The 22,511-nt window shown below is 40.3% G+C and overlaps 1 protein-coding gene across 1 annotated transcript in view; it reads left to right on the plus strand.

Moving 5' to 3' along the window:
* TTC6 (tetratricopeptide repeat domain 6) overlaps positions 1 to 22,511 on the plus strand; it is a 198,591-nt gene that overhangs the window by 14,253 nt on the left and 161,827 nt on the right. The window lies entirely within an intron of this gene.

Consider the following 22,511-nt stretch of genomic DNA (forward strand, 5'->3'; position numbering starts at 1 on the left):
TGGGCGTCCACCCCAGCAAGTCATACCCCAGAGAAGAGACTGGAATCATGCCAGGACTGCCTGTTTGTTGATTGTGATGTGTCCTCAGGCAGGGAGCAAAGCTAGATAGGGTCCTGGTTCATTATACAGACTTAGTTCTAAACAGGGACATTCAAAGTAGAAGTAATAATAGGGGAGTCTGAGTCCCATATACACAGAGAGAGAGGGAGAGAGGGCAGGAGGAAAGGAGTTTTTTGAGAATGGTAATTAGAATGACACTTAGGAGGGAAGAAGATTCTATTACTCTTCTTGGCTGCAGCGCCAAACCTCTTGTTAGTACACAGAATACTGCTGCCACATTATGTCTTCAAAATAGTTTCAGCCCAGAATATACTCTTGGCTGTGATTTAAGGAATGTGATCCTAAAGCCCATTAGGGAAACAAAAACGTGTAAGGACAAGAGTCCCCTGTGTCGTCTTTGACCTAATGTTTGTAGGCAGAATGGGACAAATATTTTCAAGTAAGATCCACACCTCCCTACGGTTACTGAACAAGACCAGCCTGACTGTTCAGGCGGTTTCAAAATGAGTACTTCTTACTAAGTTTTCTGTGGATCTAACAGAAAAAGGAATCAGGGATACACACATTGGAGAGCCCAAACGGAGAGAACAAAGGCCTCATTTCCCGCCCCTGTCGGAAGGAACTCTGTAACATAATCAAGGCATGTGACATGAAGAGGGGCCTATATTGGAAGCCGGCTCAGAGGTCCTATACAGTTGGAGAAAGTTACACTTTTAGAGCAAGGGTTTAAGGAGGGAAGAAGATTCCCTCCTAAATCCTTAAACCCATTTGCCATAAAGAAAATGCATTTTGAAGGGTTCAAATAGAATAGAATATAAGAAGGGAGACTATCAATGATGATTTGCCCCGGGACAGTGAATTCTGTTCTTTCTGGTATTCCATTTCTCTTGTGTATCCTTTTCTGGTGCTTCAGTTACCAGAATTGCTTTATGTAGGAGAGTGGTTTGGAGGATTAGGGTCAGAAGCCAGTGTCACTAGCTAGCCCCACATTATAAGACTTTATTGTTCAGTTGCTAAGTCATGTCCAACTCTTTGTGACCCCATGGATTGCAGCATGCCAGGCTTCCCTGTCTTTACTATCACCCAGAGCTTGCTCAAACTCATATTCATTGATTTGGTGATGCCATTCACTCATCTAATTCTGTGTCCCCTTCTCCTCCTGCCCTCACTCTTTCCCACTATTAGGGTCTTTTCCAGTCAGTTGGCTCTTCACATCAGATGGCCAAAATATTGGAGCTTCAGGTTCAGCATCGGTCCTTCCAGTGAATATTCAGAGTTGAATTCCTTTAGGATGGACTGGTTTGATCTCCTTGCAGTTCAAGGGACTCTCAAGACTTGGCCAGTTTCAAATGTCTTAGTCCCATCCCTGCCTTCCATTGTATTGATTTTTTGTATAGCTAGTTTTTGTTCTTGCTTTTAAACTTTTGCCTCTGTGCCCCATCTCCCCTTCCCCCCAACAATTCCAGAAGATGGAGCTTTGAATTATTTTGGTCTTTTGTTAGGGTGAGAAGAGAACAGTGGGGGATTTGTTGAAATGGTTGTGACTGGGTAGGTGAGGGATAGCAATGAAAATGCAAGTAAAAGTGGTGTCTAAATTATGATTCTAAAAATCCTTAAGATTATAATAAGGCCACTTGTTTTAAACGTTTGGAGTTTATATAAACAACGTTCTGTCCGTAATAAGCAAGGGATATGGTTCTTCACTTTAGACATCTTAATTTGGAGCCAATCCCTTGAGGGAAAGTCAAAGGATAAGACAGTCTTGGCAAGATGTGCTGTCTCTATTTAGAGCTCGGGCAGGGCCCTTCCAGACCTAGCATTCAGAGTTCCACAAACAATTACATAGGCCAGAAGGTGCTCAGAATACCTGAAGATTAAACTCAGCTGTCAAATGTAGGTCAAACATCTAAACCAAGGTTTCTCAACCTTGGCACTTAACTTTTGGTTTGAATAATTCTTCATTGTGGGTGGCTGTCCTGTAATTGTAGGATGTTTAGAATTATCCTTGGCCTCTACCCAGTAGATGCCAGTAGTATGATCCTCTCGTCATCCTCCCGACCACCAAGTCATAACAACTGAAATATCTCTAGATGTTGCCAAATGAGACCAGGGGTAGAAGGGTGTAATCACCCCTCCCGCCCCCCCCATCCTCCCAACCAGGTGAAAACTGGTGGCTTAAACAGTAAGCATACACCATGGCAGGAGGGATAGAAATTTTATAAGTTCCTAAATGCTTGTTTTACTGAGGAATTCAATATTATCACTCACAAAATACATTCTAATTATATGAGACTGAATAAAGGTTAGAGACTTCCTTCCAGATGTTAATTGAGGATGAAGGAATCAACCCATCCTTGGTTCTGTGGTGTGTGTTGTTTTTGGCCATATAGCTCAAAAGAAGAAATGGCTTAAAATGACCCAGGTGAGGGAGTTCGTGTCCCCAGGTCTTTATAAACAAATAACTAACAAGCAAATGTTTTATCATAAAACTTATGTCTGCTTTAACTTTAGGGAAGATGAAATAGACATACTTCTCTCTCTTCTTCCAGCTAAGTAAAACTAGGTACAAACAAACAGGAGAAGACTCCAAAAGGTAGAAAGAAGCAGACTGGCTGGGGACTTTGGGATCCAAGGGATCATGTAGTGATAAGTTCTTAGGTTTTCTTTTTGTCTCAGATCTACTGCACCAGAGCTAAAGAGACTGGCAACCTAAGAATGTGCCAGTGGGTACAGACAGAAAAAGCCCCAGCAAAAGCCTGCTCTCTTTAGCTAAGGATCAAGAAAGGAGCAGCCTAGCAAGACAAAACTTTTAGACAATAACTGTGCTACTCTAGTCAAGCACCACAGAAAAACCTATGACCCTGTCCTCTCCTCTGCCAGCCAGGACTGAGGAGGGAGCTAAACTTCCACTCTTGAATGACTGTAACAGGTTACCCCAATTTCTTCCCTAATGACATAGAGTCAGTGGAGAGCCAAGACTTTCAACCCTAACAGTAAAGAGGCTATCCTACCTTCCTCCCTGTAGTGTCACTGGACACCATACAGGCTTTTCCTAGTTTTCAGGACTTTGATGCTGAGAAGGCAATGGCACCCCACTCCAGTACTCTTGCCTGGAAACTCCCATGGACGGAGGAGCCTGGTAGGCTGCAGTCCATGGGGTCACTAAGAGTTGACACGACTGAGGGACTTCGCTTTCACTTTTCACTTTCATGCATTGGAGAAGGAAATGGCAACCCACTCCAGTGTTCTTGCCTGGAGAATCCCAGGGACGGGGGAGCCTGGTGGGCTGCCGGCTATGGGGTTGCACAGAGTCAGACACAACTGAAGCGACTTAGCAGCAGTAGCAGCAGCAGCAGGACTTTGATGACAGGAAGATTAGATCTTCTGTTGTAGTCCTACAAGTGCCTGAGGCTCTATTATTCCCCCAGTTTACTGTCTCTGTTACTCAGATTGATAAAATAGTATTGTTTCATCTTCATGATTACTGATCCTTTCCACTGTGTCCCATACGTTCAGTATTTGAGGCATTTGTACAGTTTTATTTCAATTACTGTAATTTTCAGTTCTAACATTTTTCTTTGGCTCCTCTTTATATATTCTGTTTCTTTACTAAGACTCTCTTTTTCTCATTGTTCCAAGTATACTCATTGCTTATTCAAGTTTTGTTTTGTGTTTAGACGAAAGAAAAAAAAAGACGATACCAACATTGAGATGACCAAGATGTTAGAATTCTCTGATAAAGATTTTAAAGTGGTCCTATACATCACTCTAATTGGAAAACAACAATACCAGTAGATGGAAATAAGTTATGATATATAATGTAATATCTGGAGCAATGACCAAAAAATCTATACAAAGAGATTCACTCAAAAACCACTATATATAAATCAACCTAGAATTAAGAAATTTTAAGTAACCCATAGGAAGGCAGGTAAAAAGTAAACAGAAGCAAAAAACAGAGAACGAAAAGAAAAGTAGTAACTTCAAACTCAAATGTATCAATAACTACACTAAATGTAAGTGGTCTAAATGTAGTGATTAAAAGCAGAGATTGGCAAGTGGATTCCGTATAAAACCCAGTATATATATATATATTTTTTTTTTTACAAGAAATGTACTTCTGGTATGATGATATAGGCAGGTTTAAAGTAAAGCATGAAAAAAATATCAGGCACAAATTATTCAAAAAAAAGAAGAGTGGCTATATTAATTTCAAATAAAGTAGACTTCAGTACAAAGAAAATGATGAGAGACACAGTTGGCATTTTAACATGATAAAAGGGTTAATCCATTAAGTCAAAGGAATCCTAAATGTGTGTTAAACAAACAACAGAGCTGAAAAAATATGTGAAGTAAAAACCAAAAGGAGAAATTGATGAAACTACAATTATAGTTGAAGATGTCAGCACCTTTCTTTCAACAATTGACAGAAAACCCTAGACAGAAATTCCCCAAGAATGCAGATGAACTCAACACTACCATCAAACGTTAGAAACTAATCTACATTTATAAAACACTGTGCTCAGTGGTAGCAGAATGCACATTCTTGTCACTGCCCATGGGACATATACTAAGACCATCTCTGGTCCATAAAAGTGAACTTTAATGAATTTAAAAGCATTGACATCATATAGAGTGTGTTCTCTGATTATAATGGAATCAAACTATAAATTAATAACAGATTGATAATAAAATCTCCAAACACTTGGAAACTTAAACAATATCTAAGTAATCCATGGATCAGTGGGGAAATCTCAGAGAAGTTTTAAAAACTGAACTGAATAAAAAGTACAAAATTTAGGGGACATAGGTAAAGCAGTAGTGCCTTTATCCTAGAGAATGAAAAATTACTTACATTCAAATAGGAAACTGAGATGAATGTTCTTAGGAGCTTTTGTTACTTAATAACCGCAAACTAGAAATAACCCAGATGTCTTTTAAGGACATACTACTCAGCAATAAAAAGAAATAAAGTACTGGTATCTACAATAACTTGGATGAATATCCAGAAAATTATGCCAAGGCAAATCCAGTCTCTAAATGTTATATACTGTATAATTACATTTTATACAACATTCTTAAAATGACTAAATTATAGGAATGGAGACAAGATTTGTAGTTGTCAGGGGTTGAGGACAGGCTTGACGTAGGGGAGGGTGAGAGGGAAGTATGTGCAGCTTTAGAAAGGCAAATTCAGAAATCTTTCTGGTGATGGAGATATTTTGTATCTTGACTATATCAGTGTCAGTTTCCTGCCTGTGATTTTGTAATAGTTTTGCATGATATTCTCATTAGGAAAACCTGATAAAAGGGTACAGAGGATATCTCTGTATTATTTATTATAAGTGAATATGTGTGTGTATTGTGTGTGTGTGTGTGTTAATCTCTCAGTCATGTCTGACTCTTTGTGACCCCATGCACTATAGCCTGCCAGGTTCCTCTGTCCATGAAATTCTCTAGGCAAGGATACTGGAGTGGGTTGCCATTTCCTATCCCAGGGGGCATCTTCCTGACCTAGGGATCAAACCCAGGTCTCCTGCATTGTAGGCAGATTCTCTACCATCTGAGCCACCAGGGAAGCCCCCAAAGTGAACATGAACCTATAATTATTTCAAAACAGAAACTTTAAGTAAAATTTTATCTGATTGTTTATAAAAGTTTATGCTTCTTTTTACAAGTTGTAAGGAGGAATATAAGGAAATGATAATTTCTCTTTAAAGCCTCCCTTAACTCACCAACAGTAACCAATACTTGTTTATCCTGTTGTTGTTCAGTCACTCAGTTGTGTTTGACTCTTTGTGACTCCATGGACTGCAGCATGCCAGGCTTCCCTGTCCTCCACTGTCTTCAGGAGCTTGCTCAAACTCATGTCCATTGAGTCAGTGATGCCAGCCAATCATCTCATCCTCTGTCGTCCCCTTCTCCTCCTGCCTTCAATCTTTCCCAGCATCACGGTCTTTTCTGATGAGTCGGCTCTTCAAATCAGGTGGCCAAAGTGTTGGAGCTTCAGTTTCAGCATCAGTCCTTCTAATGAATATTCAGGATTGATTTCCTTTGGGATGGATTGGTTGGATCTCCTTGCAGTCCAGGGGACTCTCAAGAGTCTTCTCCAATACCACAGTTCAAAAACATCAATTCTTTGGCTCTCAGCCTTATTTATGGTCTCACATCCATACATGACAACTGGAAAAACCATAGCTTTGACTAGACGGACCTTTGTTGGCAAAGTCATGTCTCTGCTTTTCGATATGCTGTTTAGGTTTGTCATAGCTTTTCTTCCAAGGAGTAAGCGTCTTTTAATTTCATGGCTGCAGTCACTTTCATTAAGAGGCTCTTAATTCTTCTTCCCTTTCTGCCATAATGGTAGTGTTGTCTGCATATCTGAGGTTATTAATATTTCTCCCGCTAGTCTTGATTCCAGCTTGTGCTTCATCCAGCCCAGCATTTCACATGATGTACTCTGCATAAAAATTAAATAAGCAGGGTAACAATATATAGCCTTGACATACTCCTTCCCCAATTTTGAATCAGTCCATTGTTCCATGTCCAGTTCTAACTGTTGCTTCTTGACCTGCCTACAGATTTCACAGGAGGCAGATAAGGTGGTCTGATATTCTCATCTCTTTATGAATTTTCCACAGTGTGTTGTGATCCACACAGTCAAAGTCTTTAGCATTGTCAATGAAACAGAAGTAGGTTTATCCTTCTACATTTATCTTAATTATTTAATATAAATATTTATGCTAAATAAATTCTTTGATATAAATGTGTACACATACATACATATGTAGGTTTTTTTTAAGTAAAAATAAGAACCTATGGTACACATTATTCTGCAGCTTACTTTTTGACACATATCAATGGACATGTATACTTTTTATTTTTTTTTAATCGCTGCATATTATTCCATAGTATTTAAACATTTCTTGGCTCTTTGCTCTTCAAATTTTATCTTTCCCTATCCTAGGAACAAAGTTTTGCTCCACTGGAGTTACAAATCAAAGAACCTACCAGGATCTGGGCAAAGAAAAGCCATCTGTTGTTTGACTGTCACAGGTACAATTGGGAGGGACTAGTTTGGGCAGATCTTTTCTCTTCAGAGTGACAGACGCGTTTATTATACTTTTCTCTTTATATTCTCTTTGTGCGTTACTTTATTCTCACAGACGTAACAGCTTAAACTAGTACAAATGATGTAATGATTAAGAAGTTTCTTGATTTACAGTTTTTTTCCTGTGAAGTTTTAAAATCTCTCAGATATCATTTGGGTGCCTTCAATAAATGCAAAATGTTCACGTGGTTAATTTCAGTTCATTTTAAAAGATGGAAAATAATATTTTTATTTGTTCTTGAGAAAAAATTCTTATTCCTTTAGCTGGTTTGGTTGTAATAATGATTTTGAACCAAGCTAGAAGTTGTTCCTTTAAAATAAACTTCTTCTTTGTTGGATACAAAGGTGTTTTATTTTCCATGAGCATTTTTTTTTAAGACTGAAATACAGAGTTACTTGAAAAATGAAATGTTAATTTATTGTAGAATTCAGATGTACTTTTTTTCTGACTCTTAGTACAGATACTGCCCAGCAGTGATTGTTTTCTTTTGCCTGTTTGTGTAATAGTCTCGTAATTTAGACTATAAAGGACAAATACATTTGAATGTACTGAGAGTAATTCATTTTCACATATGCCACAGTTTTGAGTACATATGCAATAAAATGAAGAATTTTTAAATGTTAGTGAAATAATTGCTTTTTTCTGGCTACTTCAGGTACAATTATTTGGATATTTAGGACAAAGACTTTCCCCCTCTAGGGGTTGTTATTTCAATATATAACTCAGTTTTAACTCTGATTTCCTAAAGTAGGCCTTTTTAATGCTTTTACATTTTAACGGCTAGTCTAAGCCCTTAGAATCTCCTTAAGTGGGTGGTGAGGTGCAGCTGATAAATAGCATATTTAAAATCCAGCACTAATCACTACCTTAACATTGTGAAATTCAAATACATTTTAAGGGTAATTTTTGTGATATCAATTCATGATTTTTATGTTCTGTGTAAAATGAGAGGAAAGAGTTCATTCAGTTTCAAGAAGCTTAAAAAAAAAAAAAGAAGCTTAAAAATACTAAAGTTGCTATCAAGGCTTAGCATAATATGGCTACCTTGAGAGCAACTGAACCAACTGAATGTCCCAGCTAGGTTACATACTGACTTATTGTACACAGGAAGTGGTTTATTTTTTATTACTGAAAACTACTGTATTGGGTTGTGAGTTGAGTCAGTCATTCTGTAGCTGTAAACAGCCTGAAGCTAGGCAGTTGTATTATTTAGAGTGCCTGTTTTAACACATAATAGGTAAACATATGGCTTTTAAGGATGGGTAGATAAACAGTTTTGATAATAAAATCAAAATCTTGAGAACCAGTGAACCACAATCATGCATCTTTCATCCCAAATGGAGGTAATTTAGTAGACGAGGCAGCACACAATCCAGTTGTGCTGACTATGTATGTCATTTTGGGGAGAATATTATTTTACAAGTACCTGGTTTCTTTAGTCCACTGTAAAGTACACTGCATTTTAGTCTTACTGTAATAGAGAAGGATGGCTTGACAGAATCAGTCATACTTATTATCTTTATGAATTTTTATGAGCACAAGTAAGAATAAAGGTTAAAATCTGTTGCATTGAAACTAAAAATAGTCTGTTGCATTGAAACTAAAAATAACACATTCTGATTTAATAAATTTTATATATTTGTCTTAAAAAAATTTTTTTTAATATTTATTTATTTGGCTCTGCTGGGTCTTAGTTGTGGCATGTGGGATCGAGCTCCCTGACTAGGCTCCGAACCTGCGTCCCCTGCATTGGGAACGCAGAGTCTTAGTCACTGGACCACCAGAGAAGTCCCTGTGTTCCTGTATGGAAAAGAACTTCTAGAGTTCCGTTATAAATTTTTTCATAATGTTTCCTACTCTCATTTTTCATTACAGTAGTGTCTGGAGCTGAAAGGTAACCTAATTAACTTTGTATTATAGATAACAAAACTGAGACCCAGTGAGAGATAGTGACTTTTATAAGGCTGTACAGCCAATTGGCATTGTTGGGATCAGAACTAGTTTAGGTCTTTTGACAGCTGAACCAGAATTGTTTTTATTCTTACTACATGATGTTGATGGCACTTCCTTTTCCTCTTTGGCCCCATCTTCTCCCCACCCCCACCAACTGTCTTGAGACCTAGACCCCAAGACAAGTGTCCAAAATTACTTCTCAACTCGATTTTTCCCCTCTCAGATCTCTACATTAGTGAGAGGCCCATCACACTCTCCTGTCCTGGCATGGCCACCTGTGGCCTCTTGCTGGTGACTTCTAAGCCCAGCACACTTAGACCTGGGAAGGTCAGTAAGAAGCAAGGGTTTGCTGCTCATAGAGTGGTGTGGTGGTGGTAGCGATGTGTGTGTGGGCTGGGACTTGGGCCAAGATTGTGTCAGAAAGTGAAAGAATACAAATGGGATGAATTATAAGTAGTGATGATGTTAGCAGTGGGTTGTATGATCCCTAACCCGTTACATGCAATCAAGGAACACTGATCCTGCCAACTTAGGTTGCTGTTAATATGAATAAAAGATGAAATGGCCATTATCTGCCATCTCTCATGGCAGAATACAATCTGACCCACTTCTACGTCATCTTCTTAGCTTTATTTTATATAAAAATCTGTTAGCTATTCTCAAAGTGAGGAAATGCCTGCACGTATTTTTTTCTTCCTAGCCCAGTGGTATAGGTTATGAGTCCTCATCCTTTTGGGGAAGAAGAGCTACTTAAAGAGCAATTAATTAGTTTATGTTTGGCACACTTGGGTCTTTGTCGTGTGCACAGGCTTTCTCTGGTTGCGGAGAGCAGGGGCTACTCTTCACTGTGGGACTTGGGCTTCTTACTGCACTGGCTTCTCTTGTTGTGGAACGTGGGCTCTGGAGCTCGGGCTTCAGTAGTGGTGGCACAGGGGCTGTGCTTAGTTGTGTCGGGGCATGTGGGATCTTCCTGGATCAGGGATCCAACCCATGTGCCTTGCTTTGGCAGGCGGACTCTCAGCCATTGGACCACCAGGGAAGCCCAAGGAGAGCAACTTTTGACATACTTGAAATCTTATTTGTGATGGACTGGGGTCTTATTGAGACTCCTTGACTTGAGAGAATGGAGGGTGTCAGTGGCCTTACCAAGAATTCCCAAAAGCCAGGAGGAAGAGTCAGCACTTTGGATGTTATCTAACTGAGACTGCAGGATTGCCATGATTGCATGGTTCACTGTTAATTGGCGTTCTGTTCATCAGATTGGGCCAGTCTTGATAATGATTAAAATCCCTGCCTCCCTCTACCCTTTCCTACCTTTTAAATTGGTAGTCTATCTTCTTTTTAGATTTCACAGATAATACAGTAAATAAAATTCCTGTCCTTTGCATGACTTACTACAAATTTATTAGGCACACAGGAGGAGATTATAATAAAGCCAGACCTCATCATTTCAGTCAGATTTCCCCTCAAGAACATCTCTAGTATCAAGCTCTTCATCTCTTAATCATTGGAAATAGGGTTTTGAAGAAATGAAAGACTGACACAGCTGAGACACTTTTCATTGTTCTGATTTCATTATGCTGTGCAGACCTGCCTAGATGTAGTCTTTGACAATCAATTATTACTCTGGAAAGTGATTATTAAACACTGAATTATAGCTTTTTATGCATGACTCTGTTCTCTCGCTCTTTAGGGTTAAGTGAAAAAGCTTATTAAATATCCATTTACAATGGAATCTTTGAAAATGCTAAATGGAATGCATAATTCATATAGGTTGTCACTAGTACAATGCCAAATTAGTTTAGCCAAATATCAAGTAACAGGAAATAGGAGTAAGTGGCAGTCCTAATAGAACTAGCTAGGGCAGCTTATGGGTGCAGATAATCAGAAAAGCCAAAATAATAGTGACTTAGACAAGATGGAAGTTTATTTCTGTCCTGTAAAAGTCAAATCAAAGGTAATGTTGGACTGATACGGTGTTTTGCAGAGTCAGGAATCCTGCCATCTTACTGTTTCACTGACTAACCCTCATTGCCATGGTCATCTCAAGGTCAGCAGTGGCTGCTGTGACCATCATATCTATATTCCAGCCAACAGGAAGGCTTTAAGCAAGAAAAGCATGCGCCTAAAATTGCCCACCACTTTTGCTTATGTTTCACCAGCCAGAACTTAACTCCATGACTACATTTACCTACAAATGACAACGAAAATAAAAGTTGATATTCTGAGCAGGCTGTGTGGCAAGGTTCACATTCTGTTACTCTGAAGGAGGATAGAGGAGATGCTGGATCGGTTTCTGTTACTGTTCCTATCGGTCATGCAATGTCTATGGAGACTTTTGTGGCTGAAAGAGCTTTTCCCTCTTCAAAGGTTTATTGAGTACCTGCAACATTTGGTGGCTCAGTAAGTAAAGAATCCATCTGTCAATGCAGGAGATGCAGATTCGATCCCTAGATCGGAAAGACCTGCTAGAGCAGGGAATAGCAACCGACTCTAGTATTCTTGCCTGGAGAATCCCAAGGACAGAGAAGCCTGGCGGGCTACAGTCCATGGGGTCACAAAGATTAGGACACGACTGAGCACAGCACATCAGGTACTAAGTGTTGAAAGATTTTATATGTGACACAAATGTTAGCTTTAAGGAATTAGGTAAACTAACAGAACTAGCAGTCAGTGGAAACCGATGGAGAAAGGCCTGGAATTTCAGTTTGACGACCTAGATCCTTGACTTGTAATTTATTTGTTACTTAAAATTCATGGTGCCTCACTTTTCTCGTCTCTGCAGTAGAGTTAATAATGCTTACTTTACAATACTGTGAGAGTAAAATGATTGTAAATAAAGCAGCACATGTTAAATATACTGCAGTTTTTAAAGGCTTTTAGTATGTATTTCCATATTGCTAAGTCGCTTCAGTCGTGTCCGACTCTGTGCGACCCTATAGACGGCAGCCCACCAGGCTCCCCCGTCCCTGGGATTCTCCAGGCAAGAACACTGGAGTGGGTTGCCATTTCCTTCTCCAGTGCATGAAAGTGAAAAGTGAAAGTGAAGTTGCTCAGTCGTGTCCGACTCTTATCGACCCCATGGACTGCAGCCCACCAGGCTCCTCCGTCCATGGGAGTTTCCAGGCAAGAGTGCTGGAGTGGGTTGCCATTGCCATATTACCTCCTGGTAAAACTGAACCATATACATTCCCACAAATAGAGGGTATCAGTCTGTTTCTCTCCATCCTCACCAGCATTGTGTGTTACTGTGCTTTGAATCTTTGCTAATTTGGAAGGTCAGTGGCTTTCCAATACTTCTCAGTTCTGGAAACCTTTCTTCAAATGAAATATTCAATGAATGTTCAGTATCTCAAACATTTAATAGCATGGCAGCAAAGAATAGCAAGAAGAGATAAGAAAGCCTTCCTCAGTGATCAATGCAAAGAAATAGAGGAAAACAACAGAATGGGAAAGACTAGAGATCTCTTCAAGAAAATGAGAGATACCAAGGGAACATTTCATGCAAAGATGGGCTCGATAAAGGACAGAAATGGTATGGACCTAACAGAAGCAGAAGATATTAAAAAGAGGTGACAAGAATACACAGAAGAACTGTACAAAAAAGATCTTCACGACCCAGATAATCACGATGGTGTGATCACTGACCTAGAGCCAGACATCCTGGAATGTGAAGTCAAGTGGGCCTTAGAAAGCATCACTACGAACAAAGCTAGTGGAGGTGATGGCATTCCAGTTGAGCTATTTCAAATCTTGAAAGATGATGCTGTGAAAGTGCTGCACTCAATATGCCAGCAAATTTGGAAAACTCAGCAGTGGCCACAGGACTGGAAAAGGTCAGTTTTCATACCAATCCCAAAGAAAGGCAATGCCAAAGAATGCTCAAACTACTGCACAATTGCACTCCTCTCACATGCTAGTAAAGTAATGCTCAAAATTCTCCAAGCCAGGCTTCAGCAATATGTGAACCGTGAACTTCCTGATGTTCAAGCTGGTTTCAGAAAAGGCAGAGGAACCAGAGATCAAATTGCCAACATCTGCTGGATCATGGAACAAGCAAGAGAGTTCCAGAAAAACATCTATTTCTGCTTTATTGACTATGCCAAAGCCTTTGACTGTGTGGATCACAATAAACTGTGGAAAATTCTGAAAGAGATGGGCATACCAGACCACCTGACCTGCCTCTTGAGAAATCTATATGCAGGTAAGAAAGCAACAGTTAGAACTGGACATGGAACAACAGACTGGTTCCAAATAGGAAAAGGAGTACGTCAAAGCTGTATATTATCACCCTGCTTAACTTCTATGCAGAGTACATCATGAGAAACGCTGGACTGGAAGAAACAAGCTGGAATCAAGATTGCCGGGAGAAATATCAATAACCTCAGATATGCAGATGACACCACCCTTATGGTAGAAAGTGAGAGGAACTAAAAAGCCTCTTGATGAAAGTGAAAGTGGAGAGTGAAAAAGTTGGCTTAAAACTCCACATTCAGAAAACGAAGATCATGGCATCTGGTCCCACCACTTCATGGAAAATAGATGGGGAAACAGTAGAAACAGTGTCAGACTTTATATTTTTTTGGGCTCCAAAATCACTGCAGATGGTGACTGTAGCCATGAAATTAAAAGACTCTTAATCCTTGGAAGGAAAGTTATGACCAACCTAGATAGCATATTCAAAAGCAGAGACGTTACTTTGCCAACAAAGGTTCGTCTAGTCAAGGCTATGATTTTTCCTGTGGTCATGTATGGAGGTGAGAGTTGGACTGTGAAGAAGGCTGAGCGCTGGAGAATTGATGCTTTTGAACTGTGGTGTTGGAGAAGACTCTTGAGAGTCCCTTGAACTGCAAGGAGATCCAACCAGTCGGATTTCTTTGGAGGGAATGATGCTGAAGCTGAAACTCCAGTACTTTGGCCACTTCATGGGAAGAGTTGACTCATTGGAAAAGACTCTGATGCTGGGAGAGATTGGGGGCAGGAGGAGAAGGGGACGGCAGAGGATGAGATGGCTGGATGGCATCACTCACTCGATGGACGTGAGTCTGAGTGAACTCTGGGAGTTGGTGATGGACAGGGAGACCTGGCGTGCTGCAGTTCATGGGGTCGCAAAGAGTCGGACACAACTGAGCGACTGAACTGAACTGAGTGTGTCAGTTGGGAATGAAGGAACCGGAAGCTACCTGCACAGGATTCAGGCTCCTGCCAGCACATTCTTTGGCCTTTTAGATATTCACCTCTCCATTCAGTTTTATTGGGTACCTATGATATTATATCAGGCAGCCCACCAGAAACTGGAAAACAGCAGTGAACAGCTGAAGTCCCTGCTTTCGTGGGCCCCTCTGCGTTCTAGAGACACGAGACAGAGAGTAAACAAATCAGTAATGTCTCTGTGGCGATAAGTGATGTGAAGACTTCAGGATAAAACACAGCACGGTGGGATGGAGACATGTTTAAACTGGATGGTCAGAGAAGCACTGTTAGAGAAGATGGAATTTGAGAAGATGTCTGAAGGAAGTAATGAGCAGGCTATACACTTCATGTGTGGGAAGATCATTCCAGGCAAAGGGAGGAAACATTGTGAGCCTCCAAGGCAGGAATGTTCCTGTGGTGTTTGAGGAACAACAAGGTGGGGGCTTTGTGTGGGGGATTATGATAGGAGAATACAATCAGAGTTAGCATTCCCTTCTTTTTTGTTTGTTTTTCTTGGTTGTGCCACAAGGCATGTGGGACCTTAGTTCCTGGACCAGGGATTGAACCCATGTCTCCTACAGTGAAAGCACAGAGCCTTCACCACTGAGCCTTCAGGGAAGCTCCAGCACTCTCTTCTTATTGCATGTACTTTGCATATAATTTACCTGTTTTACTGGCCTGAAATAAAATTAATAGATAATTATCATCTACCTACCTAAGTGATCTTGAAAATCAATATAATGCAGTATTTGTAATGTAAAGAAAAAAATGAGTGATGAATAATTAAATTATAAAGAATGACACTGGAAGACATAATAAAGTTGTTTGTTGCCTGTATGTACTGATAATGAATGTGCTCTGGGTAGGAATATATGGGCCATAATACATAACGATGGCCAGAAAATGAACACAGGTGGCACTGGAACACGTGTTGAGATGACTAATAGACTAGACTTATGTGTGTTAGGATAAGAGAAGATGGGAAGCAACTTTAAGTGGTTAGGATGTGTGCTGTGATCAATGAAAGGCTCTTGAAATGGAGAAAATGAGCTCGGCCTCTTTATAAGTATACTGTCAAAATAAATCTCTCTTGAGATATAGGACAAAGTGACAGGTATCACACTGTCCCCGCGCCCACCCCCTCCCCCCCCCCCGCCATATTTCCCAACATGAACTTCTAGCAGATATCAGGACACATTCAGAGTCTGTAACCTAAAAATAACTTGCAAGCCATGTCTTTTGATAGATGATGAGACTACAGGATGAACTGGAAAAAAAAAGAGAGTAATACAGGAAGACATGGAGAAATAGACCTTTGTGAATTGTTTGACAGTAAAATAAAAACCAAACCAGGCCATTCAAAATTAAAAAAAAAAAAAAACTTTGACATGTAATTTTTATGACAAATTTATTACCCTTTGCTTAAAGTATTTACAATTATATAAATTCTTAATGATATACAGTTAATCCCTTTATTAAATATTTATTATTCCTGTGTTTTACATGTCTTTGCTAAATTAATTGTTTGATTCTAAGTTTATAAAATGAACTTCATAATCCTCTTGTACATTTTTGTGTGCAACTGCTAACAATGCAGAATGAAACAGGTCTGTTGTTCTGTTAACACAGACAGAATAAACTGTCAGCAGAGTTGTCTTTGGTTGACCTGATTTTCTGAAGTGGTAAGGAATTCTTGTTGAAGTTCCCAGGAAAATAAGGTACAATCTTTCTTTGATTTACAAAGTAGTTGCATTCCTGGAAAATATAGTGTGGGTTAAATAAGGGGGATATTTTGTATTTTTATATATAAAATGGAGAAACCTTTATGCAGAAACCTGTATGGAGGTCAAGAAGCAACAGTTAGAACCAGACATGGAAAAATGGACTGGTTCAAAATTGGGAAAGAAGTACATCAAAGTGTATGTTGTCATCCTGCTTACTTAACTTCTATGCAGAGTACATCATGCGAAATGCCACGTTGGATGAAGCTCAAGCTAGAATCAGGACTGCCAGGAGAAATATCAATAACCTCAGATATGCAAATGATACCATCCTTATGGCAGAAAGTGAAGAGGAACTAAAGAGCCTTTTGATGAAGGTGAAAGAGGAGAGTGAAAAATTTGGCTTAAAATTCAACATTCAAAAAACAAATATCATGGCATTTGGTCCCATCACTTCATGGCAAATAGATGGGGAAACAGTGGAGGTGGTGAGAGACTTTATTTTCTTGAGCTCCAAAATCACTGCAGATGGTAACTGTAGCCACAAAATTAAAAGACGCTTGCTCCTTGGAAGAAAAACTATGACAAACCTAGATAGCATATTAAAAAGCAGAGACATGACTTTGCTGACAAAGATCCGTCTAGTCAAAGCTGTGGTTTTTCCAGTAGTCATATATAGATGTAAGAGTTGGGCCATAAATAAGGCTAAGTGCTGAAGACTTAATGCTTTCAAACTGTGGTGTTGAGCAGACTCTTGAGAGTCCCTTGGACAGCAAGGTGATCAAATGATCAAACCAGTCAATCATAAAGGAAACCAACCCTGAATATTCATTGGAAGGACTGAAGTTGAAACTCCAATACTTTGGTCACCTGATGTGAAGAGCCGACTCATTGGAGAAGACCCTGATGCTGGGAAAGATTGAGGGCAGGAAGATAGGGGGGACGACAGAGGATGAGATGGTTGAATGGCATCACCGACTCTATGGACATGACTTTGAGCAAACTCTGGGAGATAGTGAAGGACAGGGAAACCTGGCGTGCTGCAGTCCCTGGGCTCGCAAAGAATCGGACATAACTGAGCTACTGAACAACAATACAGGATGCAGGACATTTTTGTTTTGTAGGACTGTCCTATGAACTGTAGGCTGTCTGGTCCATCCCCTGGTCCTTCCTTGCCCAGTAGATGCCAGTATCACTTTCCCATTGTAAAAACCAAAGGTGCTGCCCCCACCCGCAGGCAGTTTATAAATGTTCCCTAGGGAGCAGTATCATCCCTAATGAGAATCACCGATGTGCAGATAACTGTAGGTTTTTAAGAACTTTGAATTTCACTTGGCGTGACATAGGAAGATGTTGGGGGGTTTTGAGCAGAAGCATAGAGTAGCAAAGAGTTGGACACAACTGAAGTGACTTAGCACATCATGTCATGGCATGACATGATCTGACCTTATTCTGAAATGATCAACTGACTATTGTGTGGACAGTAGTTTACAGGGGAAGCAGTGGTGGAGAAAAGATGACCAGTTAGGTGCCTCTTGCAGTAATCCACGTGAGAGATGATGGTGACTTCATCCAACTGTGATGGTAGTTGTGGAAAGGAGGTGAAAAGTGGTCTGACTTACCATGAATTCTGAAGGTCCCTTATGGATTGAAAGTGTGGAGAGAGAAGAGTAGAAGATGACTCATGGTCTTTTGATGGGTGAAGTTAACTGGAAAAATAAAGTTTTCATTTTCTGAGATGGTGAAGACCAAAGGTGAGTTAGCTTGTGAGGTTGATTTAAGTTAGAGGCGCCTAATATAATTCCAAATGGAGATGTTGAGTAGGCGATTACTTACAGTTTTAGAGGTCAGGAGGCAGGTTAAGGCTAGAAAGATTGGGACTCATCAGCGTCCAAATTCAGTAATTTGAATTTATTAAACTGGAAGAGATGACCAAAGGGAAAAGTGTAGTTGGAAAGGAGAAGAAATCTATGGACTAAGAGCCTCGGGGTCTTACCTTTTTAGCACCAGAAACCTGTTTTGTGGAAGACAGTTTTTCCATAGACTGAGGGGCTGGAAGATGGTTTTGGGATGATTCAAGTGCGTTTATTTATTGTGTACTTTATTTCTATTTTGTGGCAATATGAAGATATTCTGCCTTGACTTTAGGGTCAGGGCTCACGCCGCTGTGAGAACCTAAGGGCACTGCTGATCTGACAGGCGGCGGAGCTCAGGTGGTGATTCGAGCAGTGGGGAGCGGCTGCAAAGCTCTGCTCCATTGCCCCCTGTTCACCTCCTGCTGTGTGGTCTGGTTCCTATCAGGGACCCTTGGTGTATGGGGTCTTGAAAACCAAGTGAAGGAAATATGTCCAGAAGGATGCAATAACTGTGTCAAATCTTGCTGCTGCTGCTAAGTTGCTTCAGTCATGTCTGACTCTGTGCAACCCCATAGATGGTAGCCCATCAGGCTCCTCTGTCTCTGGGATTCTCCAGGCAAGAATACTGGAGTGGATTGCCATTTCCTTCTCTTCAGTCAAGTCTGACTCTGTGCGACCCTATGGACGGCAGCCTACCAGGCTCCTCTGTCCACAGGATTCTCTAGGCGAGAATACTGGAGTGGGTTGCCATTTCCTTCTTCAATGTCAAATCCTACTGGGTCAAATTAGATGTGCACTGTAAGGATTAATAATAACATTTTAACTATATCATATAGCTACACACAGACACATAAGTATACCTACCTTATAGATCTTACTGTTCTTTTGAGTGAGATTTTTTCCCACTCACATTTTTAAATTGTTTATTACCATGTTGGTTTAACATGTTGATCATATATCCCAAATATCTCTGAATTCTCTTATTTGTTCCAACAGTTTGCCTATAGAATTTCTTGTTTAATAAAATTTGTGTTGAATAAAAGTGGTGATAATAAGCATCCCTATTTTATTTCTGACTTTAAAACAAAGACTTGGTTCTTAGTTTCACCACTAAGTATAAGGTTTACCATAGCTTTTTGGTAGGTACTCTTTGTATTCTCTTCCTTTATCAGCTTGTCAAAACTTTTTGTCATTAATGAGAGCTGACTTTTGTTGAGTTCTTTTTTTGCTTCTTTAATGTTGGGATATGTTGGTCTATCTGAACTATCCTTGCATCCTGGGAAAAAGTCTTGTTTATGTTATAGAATGTTTTTATACAATGAGAATCTCTGTGGGGTTTTTGTATTTATAGTTTCACCTGAGATTGGTATATATATTTTTTTCTTATACTATCCTTGTCTGTTTTTGGCATTAATGTTGTTCTAGGTGCGTAAGCTGGATGCTTTCTATCTTCTTCTGTTCTATACATTTTGTATAAGAGATGGGTTGTTTGTTCCTTGAAAGTTTGGTAATTTTCACTTGTAATGTTGTGTCTTGTGTCTTGGGTAAACAGAGATTTTTAAAAAATTATCTCAATTTCTTTAATGATTATTAATTCATTCAGACTTTTAATTCTCTCCCTCCCTAGTGGGTCAATTTTGTGACATATATTTCTAGATAATAATTTTTAAATCAAGTTTTGCTGTATTTATTAGTGTAAAGTTATTTATATATTATTTTTCTTATTCTGAGGTTTGTAGTCTTTTGATTTTATAGCTATGGAGTCTGTCTCAGCATACAGTGGGTATGAATCTCAGTCTTCAAACATGGATGTGCAAGAAATATGTTTATTTCTTTAGAACTCAATTTAGTCTTTATTTGGGGTTCCCATTCCATCAGGACCATAGAAATTTGGTCTTAGGCAATTTGGGGTTTCCCTATCACCTTTCCTGGGATGTTTACAGAGTCTCTTAAGATTGCATCCCGTTCTTTGCCTGGGACATCTTTCCATCTGGGGGTCCACTTAGGGGTCCACTTAGGTCATGTTAGGAAAGAAGGCATGAAGTCTTTGCCTGTTGGAGGGTACTCCAACTCAGCCACGTAGGAATGGGCCTTTGGCTTGGAATACTTCTCTACCAGAGTCCTCATAGCTTGTGTTGGGTTTGTATCCTTGTATGGGAATATCTTTTCCTGTTTCCTATTCAAAATGTATGTCTTTGTTCTGCCTAAGTGTGTGTGTCATATGGTGCCTGGTGAACCCCGTTACTTTATCCATCCATTGCAGGGAGGGGCTGGGGCCTTTCATTCTACAACACAAGCGTTCTGGACTTTCTGAAGGCCTCTGGTGCTGCATGGCTGTCAGGAGGGCCTTGCTGGCTGTGATGGACCTACGGCCACTAGCGGAGCTGATCTTACTCTGCCTCTTTATGTAACATTGTTCCCTCCGGTGTTTGACTGTGTTGTGCTTTCCTTGGTGACACCAACACCAAGACACAGTGGGCAGGAGTGTTTGGACTTCTCCTCCTGGTGATTGGCCACAGAGGCCACTTGATTGACAGATTGCCTCTCCATCATAAGTCTACACAGGTCCCTGCCGAGTTGCCCGTTGTTCCCGTCTCCAAGACTCCTTCCGGTTCCCCAGATTTCCCATCTGTGTTTGCCACGCAGGGGCATACAGAAATCATTTTGCTATTCTCAGGCCACGCTGGGACCTGGTAAACTCTGCAAGATTATACAATGTTCCATCTGCCTTGATGCTCCCACATGACTGTTTCCTCTCAGAGATCTTGCTGCTTTTTGGATTCTCCATTTGGGAAATGATCTCAGATCTTTTCTGCCCCTGCTTGCTGTTCCTACAAACACATCTCCCTCTTGTTTCCTTTGGGCTTAGCCCTGGGGAGCTGGGTATGAGTCTCTGTCCCGGGGATCCAGCAGCATTCTGTATTTTCATCACCTCCCCACAAATGTTTTCTGGTCCAGGAATTTAATTCTTTTCTAGCTGTAGAGGTAGGACACGTTACTCAGATAAACTCATCTTGTTTGCTCCCAAATCAACTGTTACTGTCCTATGTTCTTTTCCATAAGACTCCCCTGTTTTTAAAACCTGAAAACCAGAACAGACCCTTGTTTTATCACTTTATCCTGCAGTAGCATCTTTTGCCTGAGGCCTAGAATGGCCAAGATGAATAAAGGGAGAATACTGTGAATGTGGGTTGGAGGGAAATGTCAGTGGATTCTTCAAAACTGTCCCTTCAGACCCTTATTTGACAGAAGAGGGGACAGAGTCTCAAAAAAGTAATGGACTTGCCAAGATCACATACAACAGAGACCAAACTCCAGATCTGGACTACTTTTGTGTTCTTTGATGTTATATATTGTCTTAATAGTTATTTGAAACACTTATTGAGTCTAGATTCTACAACCCAATACTTATTTCACCTCAGTTTCAAATACTTTGTAACTGTCATCATGAGGATCCCTTAGCAAATGAACTATTGTAGATGCTCAATTTTCTTAATAATTATGGGTTCAGGACAAATATGCCTTTTTTGGGGGGAGGGGAGTGCTGCAGGGCTTGTGGGATCTTAGTTCTCTGACCAGGGACTGAACCCAGGTCCCCTGCATTGGAAGCTTGGAGTCCCAACCATTGAGCCTCCAGGCAAGTCCCAAATATGCCCTTTTAAAATGTTTTCTCTTTCAGTAGAAACATGTTCTAAAATCTGTTATACTTCTTCCCCTTTGTAAAAGTGGGCGGGACTTGTTCCCCCTTGCATTCTGATTACCTGCTCAGATACCCCCTCGCAGAGGTGCTAAGTTGATTCTTTTCTTGAGGACCTAGGACACCATTTTGGAAGTTGGCTCGTAATACTATTCTATAATAAAGTAATGCCCATAGTCTTATTGGGTGAATGAGGTGTTTGTCCCCCATACCCTGGATCCAACTGTGCTTTGAGTTTTCTTGTTTTCTTTTTGTAATTTTTGTTTCCTCCTCCCCATTATGCTAGCAAGTGTCTCCGTTTTGCAGTCAATATTTCAGTATGTAGTAAGTATCTTCCGCAGCTCTCTTCCTAATATCTTTTGTCTGTTCTGCCCTAGGCTTTGAAACTAGGTAAATAAGCCTGGTGATATTGTTTGTAAAGTGAGAGTAAATAGCCTCTGAGGAAGAGCCTCCCACGCTTTCCTATGGGAAAGTTTGCAAGCTTCTTTTGCACAAGCCTTTGCTGACCCCTCTTTGCCTGCTCGAAGGCCTTTTTTTCTTACATCCTGCTTCCTGTCTCGGCTAGATCCGTGAAGGTGCAGGATGTCTGCACAGTGAACAGGTGAGGAGCAACTGCTTTTTCCCTCCCTTCCTTTTCTTATTTCGTTGATTCAGAGATTCCGTGAGAATGTTTTGCATATGATTATGCCACGGTCTGAGAAGAGAGCCATTAACTAGGTAGTTGCAAATAAAAATAAAAAAATCACCACCCCAGAACCACAGAATACCTTTGGGCCATTTGATGCAAACGGTACTGCTGACCTTGGGGGCTTTCTGAACCACAGATGTCAGTTTAAACAAAACTCCAAACCCAATTAAACTTTTGTTGGATAGGGTGCTAGTTTGAGAACTGGTTGGACGGCTTTTAAAACTTAATGAT

The sequence above is a fragment of the Bos mutus genome, chromosome 21 (assembly GCF_027580195.1).
Source record: "Bos mutus isolate GX-2022 chromosome 21, NWIPB_WYAK_1.1, whole genome shotgun sequence".
In the NCBI taxonomy this organism is placed as follows: Eukaryota; Metazoa; Chordata; class Mammalia; order Artiodactyla; family Bovidae; genus Bos; species Bos mutus.